This window comes from Anoplopoma fimbria, chromosome 18 (assembly GCF_027596085.1).
Source record: "Anoplopoma fimbria isolate UVic2021 breed Golden Eagle Sablefish chromosome 18, Afim_UVic_2022, whole genome shotgun sequence".
Classification (NCBI taxonomy): domain Eukaryota; kingdom Metazoa; phylum Chordata; class Actinopteri; order Perciformes; family Anoplopomatidae; genus Anoplopoma; species Anoplopoma fimbria.
In genome coordinates, this window is record NC_072466.1 from 12,944,615 (window position 1) to 12,958,396 (window position 13,782).

The 13,782-nt window shown below is 41.1% G+C and overlaps 1 protein-coding gene across 2 annotated transcripts in view; it reads right to left on the reverse strand.

Annotated features, from left to right (window-relative positions):
- Positions 1 to 13,782, reverse strand: part of gphnb (gephyrin b) — an 87,248-nt gene that overhangs the window by 15,274 nt on the left and 58,192 nt on the right. The gene's annotated exons all lie outside the window — the stretch shown is intronic.

Below are 13,782 nucleotides of genomic sequence, written 5' to 3' on the forward strand. Positions count from 1 at the left end.
TACCTGTAATCTATGGCAAGGTGGGGAGGAAAGCAGACTGGGTTAAAACTGGGCTGAGCTTCCCAGAAGCATCTTCAGACTACAGCTGATGGTTGTTAACGGTGAGTGAATGGAAAACAAACTAAATTAAAAGTGGTGCCGCTGTTGTTTACAACTAATGTATTTTTGGACAATTAATTGCAACAGTACAACAAAAGAAAACCATGGTGGAGACAATATGTAGCCTCTATCTCATGTGAGATGAAATAAAGAACACATTTATCCTAACCCTAACCCTGGTCTTAAAAATCTAAATCTGCCATAAATAATTTCCCAATTCAATACAACATACTGTGAAGTGCAGTACTATATTATATTTGTCATACAGTTTCCTAGATTTTTTTTTACTATAAACAAGAAATCAATGTAGTTTATCTTTTTGTACAAAGAGGAACTGATGCAGGAGGTGCACCAACTGGCTTTGGAACACCACCTCAAAAAGAAAGCAAATTGTTTTTCCAAAGATTTCACTCAACTCAAGGTCCACCACCTAGCTTTTTCCAGAGCTTTCAACTTTCATACAGTCTTCATCAGAGGATGCTCATATCATATATTGACTTGGAAGCTTAGTAGCTGTCATGATTTCACCGATAACCGATTCCTCCAGAGTTACGTAGAAAAAGCTAGTAAGTGAACTTTGAATTGTTATTGACGAGCTACTACCGGCAAGGTCAAGCATGAACCTTTTTTTTGTTCTGAGGCATTTTTTGCAATTCTCATACCACCATGCAAATCCGCAATGCATTATGGGGCAATATACTGTAGTTAATCAACATTACACTCTATAATCAAGCAGATTAAGGATTACTGACTTTTTTGAGTGTACTTTAAATCCTAGTGAAACAGACGTCTTTAGCTTTTGCACTGTGACATATTTCACGGCGAAACAGAACATTTAAGTATACTGTTCACCTCTCTCCTCCATCCTCCACTTGCTTTTGGAAGTGTTTTGACCTGTGTCTTTTGAAAATTATGATTTTTATGTAAATTTGGAATATAAAAATATATAAATTAACAATTTACACAGGGACACAGGAATAAACTGGAAAAATGTATTGTTAATTTCACTGGGTGTTGACGTACTCAAAAACTGTTTAAAATGTGTATGTAGAGTGGAATTGGGACACAGCTAGGTACATGATCTTGTATAATAATGTACAGCAGATCTGATCAGAAGTTTCTTGGTGGAACATATTCAGTTTGCGCATGATTTAAAGTGCAACACACATATTTAGTGGCAAATGAAAGCAAGAACAAAAAGAAGCTATACAATAGGTGGCGACTGCCAGGTAGAAGTGGGAACCAACAACTATATACAACTCCTTATAAAGAAGATTATGTGTCAAAGTATGAGCATGCTTTTGGGAAGCTCAGCCTTAGGTTAGGACTAATTGAGGGAAGGCAAATCACATGTTGCAAGTTAACAGGTTGCAAGATTGGCACAGAATAAAAGTAATACTTTTTACAAGTACTGTACACCAACATACATCAATAGATCATAACTCTAGACAAAAACAATTCTGATGTCATCTGATTCCAACATTTTACAGTCTGTTGAAAATCAGGGCTGATATTTAAACCTAAGTGTCTTTTGTCCAATTGTTGGTCTTGATTTGAAAGTCTATCTACCTTTATTCAGATGTGTTGACTGGCATAATTGCCTGGTTGTCTTTCTGTCTGTTATTCTGTCTGTCCTATGTCTTCACTTTTTTTTTTACTGTGTTCTGGCTGTCCTACTTTCTTTGTTGCAACTGCTGCATCATCTCAATAACACACATAAGTTGGGTGTGGGCAGTGTGTGGTGTATGGAGAACCAAATCACCCATGGTGAAGGTCTCTCTACCCCACCCATCCCTTTCTCGCTCCTCCCCTCCCTCCCTGCATCATGACTAGGCTAATACTGTGACACCACTAGGCACCAAACAGCCGAGGTGAGAGGGTGAGAGATGGGAGGTGGGGCAAGGTGGGTGGGATGGTGGAGGAGGAGGGATGGAGAGACAGAGAGATAGAAAGAAAAACAGCTGGATAGACAGAAAGAGACAGAGGGTGGAAGGATGAGGATCAGCATGACATGTTCCCACAGCCCGGAAGGAAAAGAAACAAACGAAAACAGGAAGCACGGACTAGACAGACTTCACTAAACTACAGAGCCGAGACACAGCAGAAAAGGAGGGAAAACAGGAGGAAAACAACAAAACAATAAAGACCACTTGAGCGGCCTGATAGCATCTACTAAACAGACATCCAGCACACCAGACATAGCTACTGAAAGCAGAGCATGTTAACCGGAAAGACAGAAACAGAGACGGACAGACGGATGTAGGAAGAGAGAGAGAGAGAGAGAGAGAGAGAGAGAGAGAGACAGAGAAAGTGAACAACAAGAGACAGAAAAGTGTGTGTAGGAGACGGAGAAAGGAAGACTCCTAACAGACCGGACAGAGAAATAGTGAGACAGAGTGACGAGAGTGAACGACAGACAGATTGAGGACGAGAAAGAGACCATTGGCAACAGGCAGATAGAGAGACATAAAGAGAAAGAGAGTGAGCGAGAGCTAGAGAGATAGCTCGGCAAGCGAGGAGGGAGAGAGAGAGGAGGGAGGGAGGGGGGGGACACAGAGCGGGGCGTTTGTTTTGCGCGCTCCTCGGAGGAGGGTGAGGGAAAGGCAAGGAGGGGGGTAAGGGGGCGGGATAGTTACTCGAGAGCTGAAGGTCCTCCTGCGATCATCTTTAAGCCCCTCCAACCTACACTGGAGCTAGTGGAGATAAAGCATCGAATCACAGGCATCAGTGCATCTGTCCAGGCAACCACAACACTACAGACAGACAGACAAGACAGACAGACGGACGGAGGGACAAACAGACAGACAGGCATCCACTACGACTAGCAGGAGGAAGGAGCAGCAAGGAGAGAACTGAGATAGAAAGAGAAGAGGATAGAAGGAAAGCGCAGTGGGCTTTCAGGTGGAGTTATGCACCCTGAGGCAGCCATGCTGGAGGCACTATGAGCTCTTGAAAAGATTAACAGCTGAAATCATATTGAATTATACAACTTTCTCAAAAAACAATTCTGTTATAGAGCTTCACTCTTGTGATGTTTTCTTGGCCAACGATAAGTGGCATCAGCGATAACGTTATCCAGCTCACTATCTGGCCACACTTGAACAATAAGACTGGTGATATTTTCTCATAGTCAGCAAATCCCATGAAATGACTGACTCAATGAATTGATATAACTAACAAGTGTTACCTCTCTATTCCTAATATAGATTATTCCATTAATTGCCACTATCAAAAACTTTATTACCATGAACAAACACTCACATTTATTCTATCACAATCCCACATACACCAGCCTGCTGCTGTAAATAGTTTTACTTTAAACCTTTTCAGACTCGTCACAGGTACAGTTTATATATTTATGATAAGGAATTTGGATTTGGAAATCAGCTATCTATTCTTTTAAATTATAAAATTCTCTTTTCAGATATTATTTTGTATTCAGCTTATTTTTTCATGCAGACCTCTGTGATGGCACCAGCTGTGGTTGCTAGGAGATTTGTGCCACAACTGCACAGCCCTCATATAGAGAGAGAGAGGGAGAGGCATGATGGAAAAAAAAAGAGACAGAAAAAAGACAAAGGTGGGGATTAAGGGAGCTAAATACAGCTACAGCAAGACACAGATCAAACTTGCAGACATTGAGCACATATGAAAACTAACAACAGCTGGGACATTATCATACAAGGTGTGCCTTGCTAGAAAAGAACTGCAAAAGACATCTAAAATAAAAAGAAGACACATTTAACGCAGAACAATTACAGCAGAATCTCACTACCTAGCTAGTCTCTTTAAACACACAGACAAACCACAAGAATCACAAGCTTCCTTATCCAGTTTCACATATTCCTCTACAGTAATGAATCATAAATCGGTCCTGCAGCTAAGGGTAATGCAGTACATATACAGTCACTGTTAACTCAGAAACAGCTAGAAACCTTGATGCAGTGTGGAGTGACGACACTAAAAACTGACACCGGTGGAAAGCGAGACCTCAGTATGGCAAAAAATAGCTAAGTAGAAAAGATCATACCATCAGAGGGCCATGGGGGGAGACAGTTTGCATATGGAGCTGAACACAGATGAAAAGCTACAGGAGGGTGTGTGCTGGGAAGTGAGTGTTCGTGGAGAATGAGTGCAGAAGCAGAATGAGGTGTTGTTGGACGGAAAGGGGAAGGGGGGAAGGGGGGGGGGGGGGCAAAAAAGCAGACTGTCAAACACTCTCACACTCATTTCTAATCTACCCTCCACTGCAAACCCCCCGTTACTGGTGATAGAACAGAGTGAGCTCAGATGAGGGATGCAATGTTAACACACACACACACGCCTCAAACACACAAACACAAGGAGTAAAGTTTAGAAACTCCCTCAGTGGGAATTTTCTTTTAAAATAAAGTCACTGAAAGTCATTTTAGACATTTCTGTGTGAGTGTGTGTGTGTCTGAAGATTTGGGCTCGACACCTTCACTGGTCTTAATGGCATATTGCAGTATGCTGGGAATGCAGACACACACACACACACAGGATAAAAAAAAACAAAAAACAGAAGCACCCCATGCCAGAAACACTAATCACTCTACATGCCGACCCCTTCGTCGCCACGGAAACAGCCTGATGACGGGTTGTCATGGAGATCTGCCAGTAAGATCAATGGGCTGGGGAACGGGTGGCGGCGGTGGTGTCTACGGACACAGAATAGTGAGCGTGGCCAGGTCAGCGAGACACGTGGCTCCGGGGGAAAATCGATGGCGCCAATAACCAGGTGGCTGAGAAGACGCTCCAGGAAATGATGGGATGTAACCACTGAGGTGCTGAGCTCAGCACAAAACAAAGGAGCTGTCAAGACAAATTATGCAAAAAGGGGAAGATTTATCTGTCCGCCCTGAGGAGGAAAGGGCTGTGACAGGGTAAGTGAGGCTAGTTTGAACCAGATCCAACAGCCTCCCCCCATGGGACGGGGCAGGAGAGGGATGGAGCAGAAGACAAAACGCTGGAGTGATAGTGTAGTGGTAGAAGGCAGGACAAAATGCTACTGTGGAAATCCACAGCCAAGTGCTCCTTCCAGGTGAGTGGAGGAGTGGGGAGGAAGTGTGATGGTGAGGCCTCTGCTCTCTCCACTGACTGCCGAGCACTGTTGGCTTTTCTTTGGCTTCCCAATTGTCGCCCCATGGATCATCTGTTAATCCAGACACACACACTTGCGCTCCAATTCAGACCAGGTACACACACAAACACACAGAGACACACACTGCAAAAACACTAAAGCATCTCCAGTCACTGATACCCAAATCATATCAAATGACCGGATGGGTGATGAATGAGAGAGAATGAGTGCTGGTGGAGATCCTGAGAGAGAGGCAATGGGGAGGAATGTTGCTGACCACTACAAGTTGGTGATACACAGCAACTCTGTGGGCCAAAACTCAATTGCTGCTCTTACCATATTTCTTTTGACTTTGAATCAAGTTCCACTTAGTTTTTTTAGCCCACTATATTTCCATGTGTATCACCACACTTACTTTAAAACATCTCTTAAATACCTACACACCTCCCCCTGCACATAACTATTAGATGGGGAAATGAAAAATGTGTGTTTGTGTTTGCAAAATCTAAGAGACCCCATTTACACCTGGTATTAACATGCAATCTGTATCTGGATCTGATATCAGCTCACTGGCTTTGCATTTAGACCTGGTATTAATAAGCATTCTTGTTATCTCTTTTTTGCCAACATTGAGAGCGGACGTGAATATGCATTTAGGTAGGACTTTTAAAAAAACATGGCATGTTCTGGGTCAATGGAAGGAATGCTTCTGTATGGGATCTACATATTTTTGCTTTGGAAGCAGTCAACTATAGCTTCACACAGCAGGAAAAGGTTATGGGGAACTTTCAACTTGTTGGGTGCATTTTTCTAAGAGTCTCTAAAAGCCTTGATTTAAATTTTACTTCACGATCACATTTACGGTCCAGTGTGTAGGATTTAAGGGGATCTATTAGCAAAAATAGAACATAATGTTCACAAAAATGTTTTCATTATTGTATAATCACCTGAAACTAAGAATCGTTGTGCTTCACATAAGTAATAAAAACTCTTCATTTGCTAAAAGAAATGTGTGTTCACATGTTAAAACCATGTGTGTAAATGGGGCTTAATCTATCAATATCACCCTGCGTTGATTTTTCGCACTGTGACATCTTCACTTTTCTGGATTTTAACTTTTGTGTCTCCTTTAACTACAGCTTAAGAAAAGTCACTATATAGTGTGTACATCATATTTGTTTTTCTTGGAGTATTATTAAGACAATAAACTATAGTAAGACCAGGTTTGCTAGCCTGTTCCAGTCCTAAATGCTACATTGTCTAAAATGTTAAGTGTTTTATGTTCCGCTCTTCCTCAGCTGACCCCATGCCTGTATACATTTGTGACGGTGTGTGTCACCCTTGTGGTGAGGTGCTATGTGGGATGCTAGTGGCCTGCATGCCGGTAGATAAGAGCTTGGTAGAAGGTTAGCGGGTTTACCTGGTCCAAGGTAGAGTACCTTGACTTGAGCGTGATGACCTCATCCAGGTGAGCCCTGAATTCTCTCCGTGAGGCCTGGGGGAAGCCACAGGATAGTCACTCACCTTCATGCCACACACACTCTCTCACAGGTGCAGGCAACAGACATGCTCTCCCACTCTGATCAACACAACATATCAGTTAGTGGTGCTTTTAAAACACAGTTGCTCACAGTCTCCTAATTCTGCGCACAATTGCACGCATGCTCACACACACACCCCAGAACTAACCTCACATACATTCTTCAATCGCATCAAAGGAAATTTTTAAATAAAAAGATGTTGCAAATAACTGGAAAACCACCAACAACACCACAAATGGATGAAGAACAAAACCAGATCAGTGGATTTGACAACAGTGGAGTGCTGCAGCTGTGGAAACATTTCTCTATAATGTGTGCAAGTGGAAGTTCAGTGAACCCAAGTGAGTGCTTGACCCCTGGCCTTACCCAAGACCTCTGTTTAGGAACATGTGACCTTGGAAGCAGGATATAGATCACAAGTACTGTCACTATAATACTTGCATTACAGTGGCCTGTTTGTTTGGTATTCTAACTTTCAATTGTACTGCTACAAGAACATTTATTTTCGGGGAAAAGAGGCAGTGCTTGGACTGTTTTGTCATTATTTAAAAAAAATATAAATAAATATCAGCAAATATACTAGCAAATTTTAAACCCTAAACTTCAGTGGACATTTAACAAATATCAATAAAAACTACAAACAACACCACATATTTAACAAAAATATATAAAGTTGAGCTGAAAAAAAGAAACTTGAAAAAAATCCAAACTATATACAGTTTATTGAACTAAACTGACCTGGGCAAGCCGGTATCTTAAACATTAAAGTATTTTTTTATTACCTTAAACCTTACAGTATATTTGGTATCAGTATCTGTTCTGAAAAAACTAAAATCTCACTTACAGAAAAGTAATCGGTTCACGAAAGCGATTGCATTGCAATGACTTGAACATATTTTCTATTTAAAAAAAAAGGGAGATAAATACTTTGTAAATATATGTGATAGAAATAAAATAATTGAACATAACCTCACACCACTTTTGAGATGTACATTATTTTTAAGTCTGCTTCTAAACTCTTCTCTAGGTTTCATTACTTCACAATTACAGGTAATCAATGGATACCGATATCACATTGGACCAGTGTCAGCACTCTTCCATGCCCTTGCACTGAGGCCACGTCTTTATCACTTTATCAGAGTCATTGGGGCCTGACCAGAGTAACAAGCACAAGAGAGTAACAAAGGCTTACAGCACATTTACCGGGCCTTTTCTCTTTTACAAGATGCTGTGTGTGTGTGTTTGTGTGAGAGAGGCCTTTTTAAAGGAACTGAGGTGTGTAAACACACTTTGTTTGTGCAAGCAAGATCCCTTTCATTCAAATACATAATTCAAGCATCTTTCAACTTCAATTCTGAGGTTGAAATGCAGTTGAGTAAAATGCCAAGTGATGGGGGTTTGTTTTTTTCTCGATGGTGTGTGAGTGTGGAAACAAGGCGAGGGGTTAGATAAAGAACGTGTACCAGAGCGAAGGCAACAGGACATTTTACTACAAGACAAAAATTAGAAGAAAAACATAACAAGACCACATCCGCACAAAAACAGACAGGAAGAACGGAAAGGATTGTGGGTAGTGTGTAGAAAAACCACAGAGAGACAGCAGGAGTGCAGCAGGCAGGACAGCACGCACACAGGGGGAAAGGATATGAAGTTTAGGGGGTGGAGCAATCATTCCAGGCAGGAAGTAAGAAGTGCGGTTGGAGAGGAGGGGAGTAGAAAACCGATGCCTTGATGAAGGCCGTAACGATGCCTTAGAACACATGCAGGAGTACCTCAGCAATGCTTAGGGTGGATGAACAGGAGGGGAGCCGCGCCTGGTGCCGCGAGAGAGAGAGAGAGAGAGAGAGAGAGAGAGAGAAGGGGAGAAGAGAAGAGGGTTAACAGAGCCAAAGCCGGGTTCAGCAGGGGGACGGAGGCACACAGAGACTGACGGCATCCTCTGTCTTTCAGGAGGACACCTGCCTGACAGGTCTCTGTGTGACTGTCTCGGATGAGCCAAGGCAGCAAAGGGGCATGACAGGACAGGACAGGACAGGACAGGACAGGACAGGACAGGACAGGACAGGACAGGACAGGACAGGACAGGACAGGTCAGGACAGCAGGTAGGAGTTTCAGAACAATAGGAGAAGAGGTTTCACAGGAAACATCACACATTTTGAACAATGTCAATTCTTCATCTTGTCAAATGCAGCTTTAATTTGCAAGTGTGATTCCACACTTTCTCTGTTTATACCTGAGCTTCAAATCTTTTACTGCTCCGGAAAGACAGTTGTAGAAAATCAGCCCAATGGGAGGAGTTTCTTCCTGCTGAGTCCTTTCACAGAGAGCTGAATGACTGGTGGTAACGACACTATACTCTCCCATTCTCGTCTATGTACTCGTACTAATCCAGGATTTAAGTGCTCTTTGTAAACTCAAACGTCTGAGTCTGGAAGCGTGTGAACTGTACCATTTTGTACATGCTCTCTTGGTTGCATAGAAGTATACAATGAAATGTTTGCTTGACGTCCTGATTATCATATCCATATCTTACAAGCATTTATCAGTCAATTCTAACTGATAAAGGATCTCATTACAACACAGTACTGACGGTAAACTCTGTAATCAATGCAAGTGTCAACCATCGATCCAAAATGTCTCCTTGATATCCCTTCTTCCCCCTCATGTCGCACTCAGAAGACTTACATGACATGTAAACCGAATATAACACAGGAAATAAATTGTGCCCCGGAAAATGCATTGTAATATATTTCCAGCACCCATAAGTATCACCTATTATTGCTCTACTGGGGTCAGCCATGATTGGAGCATGTTCATTCATGCTGTGGTAAGGCAATTCGAATAACATTGCTTCCACCAAAAGGCAAATGAAGACTTTTATTACCTACACTAATGAGGTTGGAAAGAGGTTGTGTTACTGCCTCTTTTTCAGGAAGTTGCCCACAGATTGTCTTAAATTCTAATGGAAAGTTAACTGTTGCTTCAGATTTCAGATGCGATCTCAATCTTGACTTTTGTTTATAACTATAGCCATTATGACGTTAATTTACTGGTGGAAAAGTCATTTCCTTTGCCCAAGACTAAAACTGCATAACATTTCATTCCACTAGTCAAACGTTGACATTTGCATTGGCAGAGGTCTTTTTCTGCTCACTGGAAAATCTTTTCCAAAAAAAAAAATCTCTTCCCTGCAAAATAATTGTCAACATGAAAGCCAAGCTCACTGTGAATTATCACTAATGTCACTACATTATCCCCTACCTTTCCTCATGAAACAGGAACAGTTTTAGATTATTTGATAAACTGCCATTTTTTAAAGTGGGGCTGTCAAGGAGATGAGCATCCCTTCCCTCCAAATTGAAATGCTTTGGATTCACAGTAGCTGCCCTCATCAAACTCACAGCTAAGGTAATGGACACTGGCAGGAAACCACGGGAGGCTACACATTGAAACTCAGGAGTGAACTACACAAAGATCTCCTAAATCCCTGCAGCAGCAAGGTAGCACTCTATTAAGAGGAAGTTCAATTTACCAACATCGAATGACCTGTCCTGTCCTCATCACTCACTAAGAAGATATTTTGTTTACGGTTGTCATTTACATGAATTCTGGATAACAAAATCCTACAAATTCAATATAGAAGTATTCTGAAAACACCTGCTGCATGTGTGTAGTATTTTATATTGCATTAGACCATCTTTGAATTGACACTGAAGTCCATTGATGTCTGCCACAGTGTCTTTTTTTGATATTACCACTAGGGATGGTTGCCAAAGTTGGAATTCTTCACATAGTTACTCTACAACACAATATAAATAACAACTCTTTGTCAAAACTGCATGCAAATATTACATATTTTGGAATAAATGTGCAATAAAAATGCAAAGAAGAAGAAAAATAATTTGGTAATTCCACCACTACCTGACCAAAGGAAAAGAAAAATTCAAACACCAAAATGTTGCATTACATTTGGTCTACACCATCAACAACCAGAGATCCTGGTCAGTAGAATCCATCAAAGAAACTGAAAGGAAAACTAAACTCTTAAGACTGATCTGTTCTAGATTACAGCTGACCTCACTCTGTGCCTTTACACCAAAGCCATTATTGTAAAGCTTCTGCCTACATTCACTCATACTCATGTTTGTATCCATTATTACCAAATTATTTATGTAAAATTCATGGAGTTTATGTTTTCCCAAATCTCTACAATTGAGGTTGTGGGTGCAAAATTAGCATGACTCATAGTCAGAACGGCCACACTCATAATAATAATAAGATATAATAATAAGAAAGAGAAACACCAGTATTTTCCTTAAACTGGGACTGGAACAACATTGCATTCTGTCTACTATCTTACAAGTTTTTTTGATGTGCAAAACAACAATGTAACACACTTATAGTCACAGATATCTGCTATTAGATTACATATTCCTCATATCTTAACTGAATAATAGATTCAGTTTGAGCAGCGTAAACATCTTCCGAGTGATATCACACACTCTGACTGTGCAGGATTCTGAGGAGCTGATGTCTTTGCTGTCAAATTAAACTTCTGTGCTGTCAGTGCTTTAAGCTGATTTGAAGTTTTGTGCTTACGGACAGCAACTTCTTAAAAAAGAAAAACTTGCAACGGCTCCCCTCTGAATAAATAAAGGAGAGAAAGATTCCAGTAACCACAGCTGACCAGAAGCATGTGCTGTGTGCTCCATCAGCCAGCCATGATCATTCATCACTGGGCCTGCTATGGCCATCACCTATCCACATCAATTAGGAATTAATGAGCTATTGAGTGAGTTGCCAGCCTGGCATAGAGTGAGAGCTAACACAGCTGATTTGACAGACTTGTGTTATGCTGCACACCAGCCCCCCCCCATCATTTACATGGTGAATGAACACGCCCATCACAGCTGGACAGACTGGTCTCATCCATTCCTCTTACCTCCTTTCATTTCCTTGCTGTCTGACTGTCTTCTCCTCCTCCGCTCTGACTGTTGGTCTCTCTCTTTCTGTCTAGCTATTCAAAGCTCTCTTGCACTATTTCCATTCTCTCTCCATCACCCTTGAGGCAAACTCTCAGAGTCAGCGGGCGTGAGTAACTCAAGACAAATATAAAACTGCATTCAATGCACGCAAACTTCACATATACAGATGCATGTTCATAAGGCAGCAGGTGTACTGAAGTATGGACACGTCTAAAAACTCACTCATATACAATGTGCTTGTAGATATCTACAGTGTTTATCTTCATAACAAAAATAGTACACACGCTCTATAGACCCATGAACAAGCACACTAGGTGAAGTGATCTTGACTTGAAGCCTTCAGCAACTTGACCCAAATGGTCTATGGGTGCTATGAGCCAAATGAAGGGGGTTTTATGTGTGTGCATTAATCAGAGACAAAATATCACTTTTGTCTGGTCTCTGCAACAATATATCACATCTATTATAAAACATCCTACGTCCTATAAGTAGCCACCTCAGCCATCCCTCTGCATCTGACACTTATCACGGGGATGTGTCATTCTTAACAGCTAAATTAATATCAAACTGCCTTTTCCATCAAGTTATTGAAAGCTGTTTTGTCCAACAGAGAGGATAGTATACATTTCAGCTTGACATGCATGTTTATATCCCCCCCCAATCCACGTAAAAACTGGGCTAAGCAGATTTTCAAAAGGAGAAAAAGAGTAGTGCACAGCAAAAATCAACTTATGAAATAATTTCAGAAGTCTTATTTTTCTTAAAACAAGAAAATAAATCTGTCAGTTCAATAAGAATATTATACTGACTCCAATGCCAGGAGGTTTGTTTCATGTATTTTTTAACAGTAGACATTTTAGAAAATGTATTTAATTGATTTCTTGCTGAGAGTTAAATGAGAAGATTGATTATGCCATCACTACTTTACGGTAAAGCTCCAACGGCCAGTTAGCTTAGCTTAGCACAAAGACTGGAAAACAGTGGAAACAGCTAGCCATGCTCCGTTCAATGGGAACAATCTGCTTGAAAGCACATCCATAGCTCACTGAAAGAAACATTATATCTCAAGTGTAAAAGATATAAGTGTAAAAATGACACCTTGTGGTTTTGCTGGGTGTAATGTGAAGGACGATTTCTCACCATCTGATACGTGTTATCCAGATGGAGAAGTCACTGTGCTACGTGTTAGTTATCTCACTAAACAACATGTTATTTAACGAGCTTTGGAGGTGCAGGTAGGTGTATTATGTGGAATTGTTCCTATATATTCCCCCGGAGAGAAAGCTAATAAGCCTACATATTTCTCAAAATCTATAATAGGCTATAAAACAAAAATCCCTTGTTAAATGTTTAGCAGTATACCAATTCATTTTGGAAAACCAAATCAAAACATATTATTTTGAATTTCATTGGCCTCTCCTAACATCATCTATATCTATTTTTAGTGTCTGTGTAAAAACAGCAGGACTCAACAACTCTGTAGAGCAAAACAGCAACAAAGGGCATAAACAAGCCCTGCATGGATCTATTCTTCACACACTGAGGGAACCTTTGTGTAATTTAGCATCGATAACGCAGCAGATTTATCGCTGTACCTGACATTTAGCTATCGGTCGAGTCTCCACTGCTACATCAATATCCTGCTGCTTCTCCATGTCAGCTGCTTAAAGCCGTCATGGATTTTGAAGGTGCTGCTTCCACACTTCTTCATCCATTTTGCTCTCTTTTCCATTTGCAGTAGCTCCCCAGCTAAACTACTGATGTTGGTGACTGGAGGGGACCTCATGGTAACTCCAGAGAAAAGGAATAACAGCTTAGGCATTGGTATCAAGGGGTTTCTGATTCCTCTCTTGCATGAATCTTACTGTAAGGTACTCTGGGTAAAAGCAGCAGCTAAACAAGGAAGGGAGATGTGGATGGAGTTGATTCTGTTTCTAAGATGCTGATAGCTTGATTCAAACACGGACAGAGTCCTGCTTACTCAGCCTCCTTTCTTTGTCTTTTTGTGAACGTGTAACGTCCACCCCCTTTACTGCAGAAACCCTACGGCCACAA